This window comes from Carex rostrata, chromosome 5 (genome assembly GCF_964058835.1).
Source record: "Carex rostrata chromosome 5, lpCarRost1.2, whole genome shotgun sequence".
Taxonomy (NCBI): domain Eukaryota; kingdom Viridiplantae; phylum Streptophyta; class Magnoliopsida; order Poales; family Cyperaceae; genus Carex; species Carex rostrata.
The window spans coordinates 14,502,509-14,518,769 of record NC_135922.1 but is presented as its reverse complement, the minus strand read 5'-3'; positions in this window follow the sequence as shown (position 1 = coordinate 14,518,769).

Here is a 16,261-nt window from a genome sequence, read left to right as displayed (position 1 = left end):
CTGCCATTTGGCGATTGGAATTCAGATCCAGTGGCCATTGCCCATTGCCCATTGGTAGAGATCTGCATTGTCTTTTTTAATCTATCACGAATCTTAAAGTGATATAATCTACGAAATTACTTTGGCTCAGCTTCGAGCTCATTCTGTGGTACCCCCAGACCCCAGTCTGAGATCAGTCATGTATCCCGTAAAGTAACTCAATTTTTATTTTTAATCCGGACCGTCGGATCAGAAGTTCGGCCCAATCTGACGGAACGCACGGGCCCTAATATTCGTGTTAGAGTAGATCGGACGGTTCGGATCAAAACTCAAAAATTAAGTTACTTTAGGGAACCAATTCGTCTGGGATATACTTCCTGCCGATTGCGAGTAGCCGACAAATTTTGCCATATCGGAAAGAAAAATATCGTCTTAAAAAATAAGCAAGCTAAACCGGTTTTAACTTCAAAATCTATGATAAATTCAAATCGGTTCCCCTTAACATGACTCGTGTATTTCAAATCGGTCTAAAAAATAGTAATTTAGTATCTATCTAAATAAATAAATAGTAAAAAGTTTTTAATAATATAAAATTTAGTTTTAAAGTATATTTTAATATAAACAACCGTATTAGTTCTAATGATATTATGGTTAATTATAAACAAATTTTAGTAAGAAAAGATAGTGTACAGCAGTTGTGTAAGATTTTATTCAGCCTTTTTTTTTTTTTCCAATATTTGTATACAAAAAATTATAGTAAAATACAGTTTCATACATTAACCAATCAAATCCTAAGTCTGTGACTTTTGGGTCGGTTCAGTTTTGAGTTGTTTAGATGGCTAAATTAATCAGATTAGACTTAAATATTAATATATATTTTTAGTATTTGTCAAATAATTTAAAATTTTCAATCATAAGAAACTAATAAATACTGTTAGAATTTCTGAGAGGTTTATGTTAACAAGCACCTACACATTTTTGAACCAAAAACTGATCTGAAAGTTTGGGAAAGCTTGAGAAGGAAATCTATAATTCTCCTCTTTTGCCTACTTTAATTCAATATTCATTTTATTCAATTATATTTTTGCTTTCAAGGGTGCATGAAATCTCAGTTTTTGTTGTTCCGGGTAGGATTAATAATTCACCTTACTGAATGATAGTCTTCCTTTAATTGTAATAAAATAGATCTTCTTTTGTTTATTGTTTAATTTTAGCGATAAGCTGAGAATGTCATCAAACTAAATTTGATTCGAAGTTCGATCTGAACCATTCGATTTGGGTCAATTCGTGTGTCTGATTTATATTTACGTGATCTTTTATAATAATTTGTTCGTATGGATATCAAAGAATATCGAATGAGTAGATTGGATTGGATTTGATTTGATTATATGCTCAACAAAAATAGCAGCTGATAAGAATTAGCCTTTAATTAGTCTAGTGGTTAAAGATATTATCATATGTATAAGAGTTTATTAGTTCAAAATTCTAATGAGACTTGAAAAGGTGAAGTAATATATCAAAGAGAATGACAGATGCTGATTTTGGGACTTATTTCTACGGTACTGTTCGGTAAGGATTTTCTTAAAGGAGTTTCCTTTAATTTCCTTAGTCGTTTTTTTCTTAGCGGAGATTAAGACAATCTCCTTTATACTCCTTTTTCCTGGATCTCAATCCCCTGCCTCTTCTTTAAGGCACCTCTATTCTTCCTTCAGCTTCCTTTAGCTATTTTAATCTCATGTCCTAATTTCTTTTAGTTTACCGAACAGCCCCTCCTTAGTACAGATTAATATTTAATCTCTCATGTGTTGCCAAACAGCCTTAGAAGAGTAGCTCTGGTTATTTCTTAGAGCTGTGTTTTGTGGTTGTGCTAGTGCAGAGGTTTCCGGAGCATTTTTGTGAAGCTGGAGCTTAGAGAAGAGAAGATGGAATTTGATTAATATTTATTTTGTAATTCGTAGAGTACATGTACAATGGGTATATGTAGAAAAGCTAATCAAAAGTTTAATCTTCCTTTACAATGTTCTAACGACAATTACTCTCTATAACCGAATGCTAAGCAAAGTCTAAACAAACTCATTAATGTTATGAATATAGTGGATGGTCCATTCATTTGTAACTCCCAATATTAATCCCCACTACCCCACTACCCCACTACCATTGGAATTTATGTCCCACTACTATTTAGAATTCATTTTCATATTTATTATTGTAATGGCTTTTCATTTACAATTGGTAGCCTATAAATAGAGGCATTGTAATCTTGTATTGTACACATGAGAAATATATGAATAAAAGATAGCCATTATTTACATTCTTGTTTATGCTTGTTTATTTTTATTTTATAACACGTTATCAGCACGAGAGCTCTACTAGTTGAAGATTCGAGGTAATTTTAATAACTTTTATTTCAATTTCATTTATCTCTCCTCTATATTATACACCTTAAATTGAATTGGATGACAGAAAGTCTAATGGTTGAGATTTATTGATCTAAATTTAAATTGAATCTGAACCATCTAAACAAATAATCTATCTTTTTTTGATTAAATATATTTTTTTTCTGGGTAGAAGTCTAAATTTAATTTAAATTGAACCCGCCACATTAATCGCTATACAATATAATACAACAAAAGACTGCCTTTTCGCTGAAAGTTTTTTTCGCGAATCTCCTTCTTCCCCGATCGAGACCAAAACCCTAGACCCAAGCGAACAGTTTTTTCTTCTCTCACTGTTTTTGCACAATTTTCACCATCTTACCTACTTCACAATTTTAATACAGCAAATTGGTTCTTTGTTTTTGAATGAAACTTCACAGATTTAAACTTTAGTATCAAGTCAACCATATAGCCAAATATTAATATTTAATTCTATCTAACACTTGGCTTAACACCAATGCAAAGTTTATAACAGCTGAGATGTCAATGCACTTCACATAATTTGGATTTTTAAAGTATTGAGTTTCAACATGGCATCATTTTCAATAGGAATGTTCCCAAATGATATGATTTTTTTTTCTCATCTTGATCTTGTTTATCTACTGTTAATTTGGCTTTGACCAAATTTGGTTTTGTTTGAGACCTTTCAGCAAGGATGTGTCTCAAATTGCAGCTCTAGATTATATCATTTCAGTAGATCTGAAATTAATGTTTTTGTTCTGTCTTATTCTGGTAACATGGCATGTGCTATTACTATGATTTCAAGGTAAGAAGAGGATGAACAAATGATATACTTTTTGTTATTAATGTTTTATAGTGCTGTCATTTAAAGCCAGGATTTTAAAGGAGGAGAAGTTGAATATCCAGAAGCTGATACAAGATTCAACACGGAGGTGATTTATTTCTTATCTCTTGATACACCTTTCTGAAGATGAAACATTAAGGGCAGTTTGGGGACTGTCGAAATTAAATATTGATGGGACATGGATAATTTTTTATTGTTTGAAGGAATTTTTATCATTTTATTTTTATTTTAAAAAAACGCAATGCTGGAACTTTCCAATGTATGTACATGAGAAGTTTGTGTAAGCAGTTGGAGATGCAAGTTTTATAGCAGGAGCAAGTATGTATTTTTAAAAAAAAATTATATTGTTAGGTTATATCATTCAAAATGTGGAGAATTTGTATGCTTTACCTGTTGACTTTTTTTATATTATAGAAAGTTCTATTTAATTATTTATTTGAATAATAATTATTTTTATTGGTCTATTTTTATTTTATTAAAATTTCTTTTTGTTTGAGAATATTTTTTTGTTATCTTATAAAATGTCTCCGTTGCAACGCACGGGTACGATACTAGTATAAATAATACTTCCTAGTAATTGCTAAATGAAATAAGTTATCAATTTATTTATATTTATTTTGAGATGTTTAGTATGATTCATATAATTTTATATGAAGTGCATTTTTTTATTTAATCTTTCCGAAGAAGATTTAAAAGAAAAATCTTCCTGAAGAAAATTTATATGATGTACAAATATTGTATAGTGGTTCATATATTTTTTTTTTTTTGCTTTAATAATTGAATCTTCTTGAAGAAGATTTCAAAATATATTAAGAAGATCTTCATGAAGAAGATATAAAGAAAAATTATATGATGCGCAAATTTAACATGATGTTCATATATATTTTTTTCAATAATTTAATCTTCTTAAAGAAGTTAAAGATATTCTAAGTTGATTTATTATCTCTTTATGGTTGAAGAGATTATAACGAGTTGTTGGACAAAATAATTCAATTGGTTCTGCTTCATTTCCTGAAGTAAATGTAGCAATATATAATAATAAATTTGAAAAAAAATTGTGGAAGTGGACAATAATGAGTTTATTATCATGGTGATTATTACAAAAACACATATTTCCACCTGAAGTGGAAAGATAATGAAGAAAATTTAAATAATGTGCAAAAATTAATGTGATGTTCTTATTTTTTTTAATAATTTAATCTTCCTGAAGAAGATTTATGTGGCTCACAAAAATTAATATGAGAATATTTCAATATATCTTCTTGAAGAAGATTTCAATAAGATTTATATGATGTGGAATTTTTTTGATGTACTCTTCCCGAAGAAGATTCAAGAAATATTTCGAGTTTATACATTATCTTTTACATTATATTATGTTAATGAAATGGCCCGAAGCCATATGAATATAAATTATATTAATGAAATTGGCCTGAAGCTATTTCATCAATTTTATCAATTGACCTGAAGTTCAATTATAATAAATTATTGAAGCCACATGTCTTGTTCTAGTTTAACAAAATAATAATTACACATGAAGTGAAAAATAATATGATGGACAAACTATATATGGACTTGATAATGAAGAAAAAGCGCATCATTTCACTAGAAATGGAAAAATAAATGAACAAAAAGAATTACCACTAGAAGTGGAGAAATAATTAGAAAGTGAATAGAATAACAAATAAGAAAATTCATGCTATTATTAGTCATGTACTTGTCGTACGCCAATGTACCTGTAGTACGTCAAAACATTATATTGAACTATTATGGACAAACTCAATTTAGTCAAATGATTTGACATTATTTGAATGAGGAAAAAGAGATATATAAAATAGGTGACATTTATGAAAAATTAAGCCCTCACTGTTTGAAGAAAAAAAATAGTATATCAAACTTATACAAAATTATTTGAAAAGAGATGATTTATGTTCGCTTCTCAGAGTGTGCTTACAAAGTTTCAGGTACAACAAGTTGTACCAGTTTAAACCTTGAATTTACTCTCGTCTAAGGTTGCAAGTGCACAACCCTATCCGTGTAGTATATTAAGGTATCGATCCTCAGGGACGGTTTAATTCGATTCTAAATTTCTACAAATCCGAGTTAAGTACTAGAAGTGTGAAGGGTTTGGTTTGAATTCGTTTCAATTTCCTAATTTCGGGTGTCAATTCAATTAACAGTAAATGAAAGCAATTAAAAGTTTTGGTTTTGAACAATGATAAAAGGCGTTCCTAGGGTTTCAGGTTTCATCCCAAACTTTGCCTTCTCTGGACCTATCATGCGACTCGCATCATCTCTGATGCGACCCGTATGATGCGACTCGCATCATCTCTGATGCGGGTCGCATGGCCCTCGAGCAGAGCTGACATGTGTTCGTATCTAAGTTGATTTCTTGTGCGAGGCTTCAACCTGTGGCTCTCACCTACTGGTATCTAACCTAAATTGATTGTCTGGTTAACTAGAGGTATCTACAACCTTTCGATAATAGAAATTTCACCTCTCGGCTACTATTGATCTTAGATCTACCTCAAATGCTCAATCACAATTACAAGATACATCAAGGCCAAATTACTAGAATAGATGCTATAGACATCTAACAGTAGACAATCAAGAATCAATCAAGAAATCACAATCAAGCAAACAATGAATACTCAAACAACAATCACACAAGTTCAAACTTAGATCAAAACATCATTCAACTCAAAGACAAGGTTTAGAGACTACATCCTAACCCTAAGAACTAGAGATCTACTCAAGCATAGCAAAAGAAAGCATAAAAGAGAGAGAGAATAGGCAGATCATGATGAAGCTCAAAGATCCAAGGTGGATTGGAGAGGATCTTGCAATCTTCTCTTCTTCTCCAAGCGATCTCCAATCTCTCTCTTCTCTCTTGATCTTTTCTCTCTCCTTGAGGCTTTGAATCTTTAAATTTCGGAACTCCCTCTCTGGTAGCAGGGGTGGCCTATTTATAGGCTTTTTAAAACGAGTGCTTCAATTCTGGGCCTTTGCTGTCTGCTCTGGAAACTCGCGATGCGACCTGCATCAGGTCTGATGCAACCTGCATCAGGTCTGATGCAACCTGCATCAGGTCTGATGCAACCTGCATCAGGTCTGATGCAACCTGTATCGACTCTGATGAGGGTCGCATCGGCTCTGATGAGGGTCGCATCGGATGTGATGAGGGTCGCATCGGATGTCTCAGATTTCAGTAACTTCCCTGATTTTGCCCGTTTTCGCCTGATTCCTGCAAAGTAAGAACCAAAACATAGCAGTACCACATTCTATGGATATTCAATGTAAAAGGCACCATTTGTTGGTTCAAAACATAGATTTTTGTATGGAAACAAGTCGAAATAATAGGTCTAATAAAGTGATATCAAATTCCCCCAAGCTTAACCTTTGCTTGTCCTCAAGCAGAGATCTGTTCTTTGTTACCGGGCTGGACTCTAAATGCAAGTTAAGTTCCTAAATGTGAAAATTTACATGAGTTGCTTAAATCAAGAACCTCGAGAATCTTTATGGTATGATTTGGACTTTCCTTGATCAATTTTGATTCATCCCACAAATTGACTAATCAAACTTCAAGTTCTAGAATGTTTTAATACTTGCAAAGCTGAATACTCGAATTGATCAATCTATCATTCTTTTACTAAAATCAAGCTCTCATTTGTGGAGATTTTCCCTTTTTCTCCCCCAAGCTTGGAACAAGCTTAGGTTAGCAAGTCGCGGACTTCGTGTGTTGATATATGCAAGAGTTATTTTTCTTTTCTAAATTTGGGAGACGAGCTCAAAGGCGCCCAACAGGACTTATTGCCAGTACTCTTATTTTCTCTATCTTTTCTTTCTTTTCTTTTTTTTTTAATTTGGGAGACGAGCTCAAAGGCACCCAATAGGACTTATTGCCAGTACTCTTATTTTCTCCATCTTTTTATTATTTTTTTATTCTTTTGCTTTTGCACATACCATGAATACACACATCCATTGGTATTCATTCATACCAATGAATATCCAAATTTTTCTTTATTTAAAATCCCCATTGTCCTATTTAAAAGGCACAGTTCAGTTTCAAAAATTGATTTTTGATACAATTCAAGTTTTCATCCTTTCAAGTTCTCAAAACATCCCTTCCTAATCAGTTCTTTGATCAATTATGAGGTTAGTTCTAATTTTTCAAAGTCATCCAAATCACAACCAAAATTGTTCAAACAAGTCCTTAACCCAAGCAATCACACAAATTTATCACCTAAAAATGCAAATTTTGGAAAAATAAACATGACCTAAATGCAGATACAGTTTTCTTCTATTCACCCCCCCAAGCTTGAATGAAGCATTGTCCTCAATGCTTGAATTCACACAAGAAAAGGTAAATAGAAGAAAATATGGAAACTAACCAGACATGGAGTGGGGGTGAGGCGGGGGCGTCTCACTGATTGGTGGGAGGTGGATCGGGTGGTTTTTGGTGGAGCGCCTTGTCGAATGTGTCGGAGGGATACACCATTCTTTCCTCATAAGGGTCGGGTGGTTTTTTCTTTCTAACACACCAAGGAACATAATGCATCGACCAGGTTGGTTGTGCATGGCCCGTATGATGGTCTGCATGGTCCGTGTGTCTGTGATCATCCGCTGGTAAGGTCTTGTGCATGCATGTGGCTAGGTTCGTGCCCATCAGCTTCTCGATAAAGTTCGCGATCACATTTTGCTGAGTTTGGAAATCCTCAAAGTGTCCAGCAGTGCAATACGGTGGCAAATCTGAGTGGAGCGTCGTGTTCTCAAACATTTGCAAAAGAAAAATCCACCCCATATCTTTCAAATCTTTGATCGACCACCCGATCGCGCTTATGTGAGCTTTCAATTTCCCCAAGAGTGTGGCAGTCCGATCAGGGTTGAGATCTGCATTTAAGATCACAGGACAACTTTTATCTGGATCTAGGAACTCATACCTGAAATTTACTGGAAGAGGCTTGAGTTCAGGAGTGAGTTTCTCTGTCTGGTCCTTGACGCGGGTCGCATCATGGTCTAAGCGGGTCGCATCGGGTGGACTCGACTCGCATTCTGACCTTGCATCTGCTCCATCCGACTCGCTTCGACCAGCTTCAAGGCCTTCAGACCATGGCATGCGACTCGCATGAGGTTGATGCGGGTCGCATCCAAGTTCTCCCAGGTCAGCTGCTTTCACATCTGCTCCATACACTGATTCCAACTCGCTTGTTTTAACCTGCAACTCAGATAGATAATCAGGGTAATTTTTAATTGAGCTCCCGTATCCCTCGCGAAGTTGTCCCTTAGCCAATTGATCCTCCATGTTGATTGTGCAGCATGCTTCTGGTTCAGCTAATCGTCGGGGAAAGGGTACCGGTGGTCTGTAAGGTGCAGGTTTCTCGACCCCTTTCCCTTTCTCTTTGTCAGACTCTTTTGATGCGGGTCGCGTCCACAGGTTCTTCAGGTGGTGTTGCTGGTCGCATTGGCTCGATGCGACCAGGATTCACAGGTTCCTCCGAGGTTGATGCGGGTTGCATGGTGGTGGTGCGGGTCGCATCAGTTGGGATCTGATCAGTTGGGAAAGCTGGTTCATCGTACTGGGTCCCACTCCTCAGTGTGATCGCCTTAGCTTCTCCTCTGGGGTTTGGTTCTGGCTGCGCTGGCAGTTTGCCAGGTTGAGGTTGGCTAGAAGTGACGATATGACTCAGTTGCTCCAACAATTTGCTTTGGGTGGCCATTTGAGTTGCCATTGATTGCATTTGCTCCCACATCATCTGGTTCATCTTCCCTTGCTCGTGTGTGAAGTTCGTCGCATAGGGAGGCACATACGGTCTGGAAGGGCCAGCTTGAGGTGCTTGGTTGTTCTGATTGGGGAAGGAGGCGTTTTGGTAGAAGTTTCTGTTGTTGCCTCCTCCATAAGAATTGTTCCAGTTGTTGCCGGATGATGGATTGATGAAGGAGTTATGGTTGTTGGTGGGGTTGGTGAAAGGGGGCCTGGGAGCATTGTTGAAAGGCGCAGGGTTGTTTTGATTCCTATTCCAATTCTGTTGTTCCATTGGATCCTTGGAGTAGGATCGGTTGAAGGGAGGTTTTGGAAAAAAGAAAGGTTCATTGTTGATGGAATTTACCTGCTCGCTCTCCTCGTCAGCTTGCACCAACGGACATTGCTCGTAAGCATGTCTCTCATCACCACACATGACGCATGCTTGAGGTTGCTGTTCAACTGCTTTGACGCTGAGCTTGTCCATCGCTCTCTGCATGGCGTCCATCTTAGCGGTGAGAGCTGTGATGTGATCCACCTCGTACTTGCCACCTCCTTGGCTACCTCCTTGGCCTCCTCTTCGTCTTGAATTGTCACGGCCGGACCATTGCTGGTTCTGCGCCATGCTGTCTATCAAGTTCATAGCCTCTAAAGGCTCCCTCGACATCAGCGCGCCTCCAGCAACAGCGTCGACGTAAGCACGAGTGCTTTCGTTCAAGCCGTCATAAAATGTTTGGATCAAGAGCCAGTCTGGTATACTGTGGTGTGGGCAAGAGTATTGCAATTCTCTAAACCTTTCCCATGCCTCATTCAGGGGTTCATCAAAAATTTGATTAAAGCTGGTCAGGTCATGTCTTACCTTGGCAGTTCGTTTATGAGGGAAAAATCTGGTCAGAAACAATTTGGACAATTCCCTCTAAGTCAAAACTGAGTCCCTAGGTAAAGATCCTAACCATTTCTTTGCTTTGTCCCTAAGAGTGAAAGGAAATAGAGCAAGTTTGGTGTAATCAGCATTCTCACCGTTGGTTTTGATGGTCGTGATGCACTCGAGGAATGTTTGGAGATGAGAGTGCGGGTCCTCGTGGTCGAGTCCATGAAAGGTGTTCTGCTGCACCATGTTGACAACTCCCGGATTGAAGTTGGGTTGTTGTCCTGGAATGCGCGGCAGCCGGATTGCGCCTCTCACATCTCCAGCCCTTGGTACATTGAACTCTCGCAAGGTCCTTGGCATGAAGACATCCATGTCGTCGTCAGACTGGTCAGTCAAGTCTTCTCGCTCTCTATTTCTTTCTGCATCCCTGTCCTCCCTGCTCGGATGTTCTGACATTGTCTCTGTGATGCGAGTCGCCTCAGTAGTGATGCGAGTCGCTTCGGTTGTGATGCGAGTCGCGTCAACCTCTGTGCGAGTCGCTTCAGTCGATGTCTGAGCAGGAACTGTGTCTTCTGGAGGTGTTTCGTCGAAGAGTGGTCCTCTACTCCTCAGTTGGTAAGTCAGCTTGTATTTACCTGCAGGAGGGGGGATGAAAGCCAGTTTTTAGTAATAAAGAAGTAAAGCAAAAGAAAAGATACAAACTAAAATCTAGATTAACTAAGAAAAGTGTAAATCTAGAGAGGAATTGATAGCCGTCCCCGGCAACGGCGCCAAAAACTTGTTCGCTTCTCAGAGTGTGCTTACAAAGTTTCAGGTACAACAAGTTGTACCAGTTTAAACCTTGAATTTACTCTCGTCTAAGGTTGCAAGTGCACAACCCTATCCGTGTAGTATATTAAGGTATCGATCCTCAGGGACGGTTTAATTCGATTCTAAATTTCTACAAATCCGAGTTAAGTACTAGAAGTGTGAAGGGTTTGGTTTGAATTCGTTTTAATTTCCTAATTTCGGGTGTCAATTCAATTAACAGTAAATGAAAGCAATTAAAAGTTTTGGTTTTGAACAATGATAAAAGGCGTTCCTAGGGTTTCAGGTTTCATCCCAAACTTTGCCTTCTCTGGACCTATCATGCGACTCGCATCATCTCTGATGCGACCCGTATGATGCGACTCGCATCATCTCTGATGCGGGTCGCATGGCCCTCGAGCAGAGCTGACATGTGTTCGTATCTAAGTTGATTTCTTGTGCGAGGCTTCAACCTGTGGCTCTCACCTACTGGTATCTAACCTAAATTGATTGTCTGGTTAACTAGAGGTATCTACAACCTTTCGATAATAGAAATTTCACCTCTCGGCTACTATTGATCTTAGATCTACCTCAAATGCTCAATCACAATTACAAGATACATCAAGGCCAAATTACTAGAATAGATGCTATAGACATCTAACAGTAGACAATCAAGAATCAATCAAGAAATCACAATCAAGCAAACAATGAATACTCAAACAACAATCACACAAGTTCAAACTTAGATCAAAACATCATTCAACTCAAAGACAAGGTTTAGAGACTACATCCTAACCCTAAGAACTAGAGATCTACTCAAGCATAGCAAAAGAAAGCATAAAAGAGAGAGAGAATAGGCAGATCATGATGAAGCTCAAAGATCCAAGGTGGATTGGAGAGGATCTTGCAATCTTCTCTTCTTCTCCAAGCGATCTCCAATCTCTCTCTTCTCTCTTGATCTTTTCTCTCTCCTTGAGGCTTTGAATCTTTAAATTTCGGAACTCCCTCTCTGGTAGCAGGGGTGGCCTATTTATAGGCTTTTTAAAACGAGTGCTTCAATTCTGGGCCTTTGCTGTCTGCTCTGGAAACTCGCGATGCGACTTGCATCAGGTCTGATGCGACCTGCATCAGGTCTGATGCAACCTGCATCAGGTCTGATGCAACCTGCATCGACTCTGATGAGGGTCGCATCGGCTCTGATGAGGGTCGCATCGGCTCTGATGAGGGTCGCATTGGATGTGATGAGGGTCGCATCGGATGTCTCAGATTTCAGTAACTTCCCTGATTTTGCCCGTTTTCGCCTGATTCCTGCAAAGTAAGAACCAAAACATAGCAGTACCACATTCTATGGATATTCAATGTAAAAGGCACCATTTGTTGGTTCAAAACATAGATTTTTGTATGGAAACAAGTCAAAATAATAGGTCTAATAAAGTGATATCAATTTACTTTCATAAATCATTTAATTTTATATTAATACAATGCCCTAAAAGAAGCTTGTTCGTTTCTATTAATATAATGCCTTAAAGAAGCTTATCTATTTCATTAGAGGTATTACAATATAAGACGGAATTTTAATTTTTATCTTTTATGTTGTTACGGAAAATTGTAAGATAAAAAATGAATAGTTGTTCATTCTTTATTTTGAAAAATGAATTAATACTTATTTATTATTTATATTGATTGTAGTGCATAAAAAAATGTAAATGTAAGATAAAATTTGCTTATTTATGTTTAATTTTTTTAAATACTACTTATTTATTATTTTTATTATTGATTATTGTTGAAATGGTGTTTATTTATTTTTATAAAAAAAAAAATTGATTGAAAGCTCCAGAAGAGTTATTTTGTTGTTACATGGAGGAATACAAATTTATATTTATGATGTATTATATTATTGTAAGTCTCAAAGAAATTTATTAAGATTTAAGAATATCCGCTGAAATAGAAATTATGCTGAGACAAATAAAGTTGAATATATGCTTATTGAAAACAAATTGCATATATTTTCCTCCGACTTGTACTACACATATATTAGTGCAATTGAAACACATGTTATTGTAAACCAGAAGTTTACATACAAGAATATGTTTATAGTTTGGCATGTCCGGTTGGACCATTCTGGATCAATAGTGATGCGAAAAATAATAGATAATTATGAACATTCATCAAAGAACTAGAAAATTCTTTAATCTGATAAATTTTTTTTTGTGTTGGTTTTATTTCTAGAACGTATACAATATGATATTTGTGGAACATTATATCCAACATGTGAACCATTTGAAAATATTATGATTTTAATTGATGCATCAATAAGATGGTCACATGTATGTTTATTATCAAATCGCAACCTGGCATTTGCGAAATTACTTGCTCAATAGATTTGATTAAAGAGCATAATTCAATTACGAAAATACGTCTAGACAATATTGAAATTAATGTTGAACATCCTGTAGATGTTCGTATATAAAAAGAAGATATGATATTCGCATCATGCCAACTAGCTATTATAATGCTTCCCCTTATAATTGGTTTTTGGTCACATACCTAATATTTTCCATATATGAATTTTTGAATGTGCGGTATATGTTATAATTGCTCCACCACAATGCACTAAAATGGGATATCAAAGAAAGTTGGGAATTTATATTGAATTTGAATCTCCATATATAATAGAGAATCTAGAACCATTGATGGGAGATTAATTAATGGCTAATTTTGCCGGTTGTGATTTTGATGAATAAAAATTTCCAACCTTAGGGGGAGAAAACTATCAGCTGGAAAAAAATATGTTAGTATGAATTATCATTGTCTTATTTTGATCCTCGTACTAAAGAATGTGAACTAAATGTTCAAAAGATAATTCATTTTCAAATGTTAGTGAATCAATTGCCAGACACATTCACAAACTCAAAGAACGTGACCAAATCACATGTACCAGCTGCTAATGCTCCAATTAAAGTCGGTGTCCCTATTGGACAGACTAATTATAACACGCATGAAGCGTGGAAAAGCAATCGGTTCCAAAGAATAAAAATATAAAAATCCTCGAAAAAGAAAAGGAGCAAAGAATGAAAATGGTCAAGTCGAGGATATGATAATTTCAGATAAAACTCCAGAAGAGAATAAAATTATAAGTAATATTGGAGTTCCAGCAGAAACTCAGGTATCTGAAATTCATGAAAATAAAGAGATCTCGATAAATTATATCATGAATGAAATAAGATGGAACCGAGATGAAATTGATATCAATAATATTTTTGTATATAATATAGTGTTAAACATAATAAATATTGATGATCATGACTAGAAGTCTATTAAAGAATGTCGACAAAAGAATGATTGGCCAAAATAGAAAGGTGCAATTGAGGTAGAGGTAAACTCTCTTGAAAAATGAGAAGTTTTTGGACCTGTAGTCCTTGTTGTTGGGGTTCACGCGGTGCTAACCGGAAACCCGTTTTAGGCTTAAGGTGCGGAATGACCGTAGAACAAAAATTTCTACAGCCAACTTAAGCTCAGGATTAAACGGGGTATGTCAGGAAACTTTCCAAGGCGGTCCACCTTCAGTATTCCTTTGGCATCAAAACCCAATTTAATCCTTTTACATATCTACTCCATGATTGATTTCTAAAACTTTAATCTACTTACAAATTAAATAGATTAATATAACATATTTATACCTTGTTTCCAAATCACAGTTGGAATGCAGACCGAGCGAGTAGAGCCTCACCAGGGAAGGAATCGACTCGGAGCATCAGACGTTTGATGCCTCTATCGGTTATCCACCAGGACTAACCAGAGAGCGGTTTATTTCTTCTGCCAGAAATACCGTAAACCGCAGAATTCTGCAAAAACACTATTCACGGGAAAAAGACGAAAACCCGTAAACACGAATTTTCGGTTGCTCAGTTTCATCAATATGCAAAACTGACATACCGCTAAATTCGGTAAAACACTATTCATCGATCCCGTAAATATACTCCACAATAACCCGCAAGATTATACGTCAAGTACGTATAACTTTCTTTTCTCAACCGAAACACTATTTGAGAGAGAAACCGAGAAAGAGAGAAAATACCGATCCGTTTCGACACGAAACCGGTACGAATGAATTAGTTATTTAATCCTTTCATGCACCCCTCTATTTATAGCCTCTAAAATGGTGTGAAAAGACCAAAATACCCCTATGACAAGGCATGCCACCTAGGGGGTGAGGTGTCATGTGGATAAGATCGATGACGTGTCATCTGGATAGGATCGATGACATGTCATGCGGATAAGCACAAATCTGAAAAGACTCGAATGCCCTCGGCCCGAATACAAATAATATTCGTATAATTATTCTGAACAATTATATATATTTTTCTTCGATTGTTTGTTTCGGTATCGATGACGTGTCATCTGGATAGGATCGATGACATGTCATGCGGATAAGGACGAATCTGAAAAGACCCGAATGCTCTCCGCCCGAACACAAATAATATTCGTATAATTATTCTGAACAATTATATATATTTTTCTTGCGGTTTTTGTTTCGATAATTTATACAATGTGTCCTGCACATTTATAAATTAACCGGTTAACTTTTATACAACGTGTCACACACGTTTATAAATTAACCAATGTTTTTGCTTGTTATTTTTACATAACATTTATAATTTAATTATAACACGTATAATTAATTATAACCATCTTACTATTGATCATAACCAATTTATAATCAATAATAATAAGATTCTCCGATTAACTCCTATATGGTGTGACCCAATAGGATCTGTGTTATGTTGGTAAATAGAGTTAAAACTGTTTTAACTTCTATAATCATGGGTGGCATCTGGCAACACATCATGACCATCCAATTACACAGATGATGCTGTACTGTACAATATCACGATCCAGTAAACAATTTACTTGTGTCTGTTCTTCTGTCTCATAGCTATCAGATCAGTTTCAAGGTAGATGTGTGTCATCCTTGCTAACTGAATCTTTTCTTGATCTTGAGCAGATTATCAAATATAATTACTCTTGTAATTATACCGCTAGCAGATAATCTAACTCTATCAAGGGGCCCAGTGATGCTATAGCTCGTATAGAGATACGAGGGACAAATAGTATTCTTGGTAAACTATCACTTCCTCAGCTAAGCTATACATATGGAAAAGCTACCGTTATGACTGCTTTTTACGGACAGCGGTGGATAACAATCACACATACATATTTCTCAGTGGGAACGATAAATACCTCATACTGTAGAACGTGACACTGAATGAAAACATAAATGACACGAACACAATTCTATTTAATGTTTCATTCGGGGTCTGTCAAATACCATGTTCCTAGAACATGTATCTATGTGATTAAAATGACATCTCGTGTCAGGTGGTTTGTAAAACTTAACCATCTTTTAATCCACATACTAACCTTATCGCGGTAATTAGTGTTCCTGCTAATTACCTTGGTCGGTGACTTTTTAAGAGTATATATCATCTATATTATGGAGTTTCACAATTTCAGTCATGAACTCGAAATGATCCATAAATTCAATAATACTCAAGGCAACAAAATGATATATAAATAAACATTCAATTCATGAACAAAGTTTTATGATAATTTATCGTATTATTGACTTCTAGATTATTACAAACTAA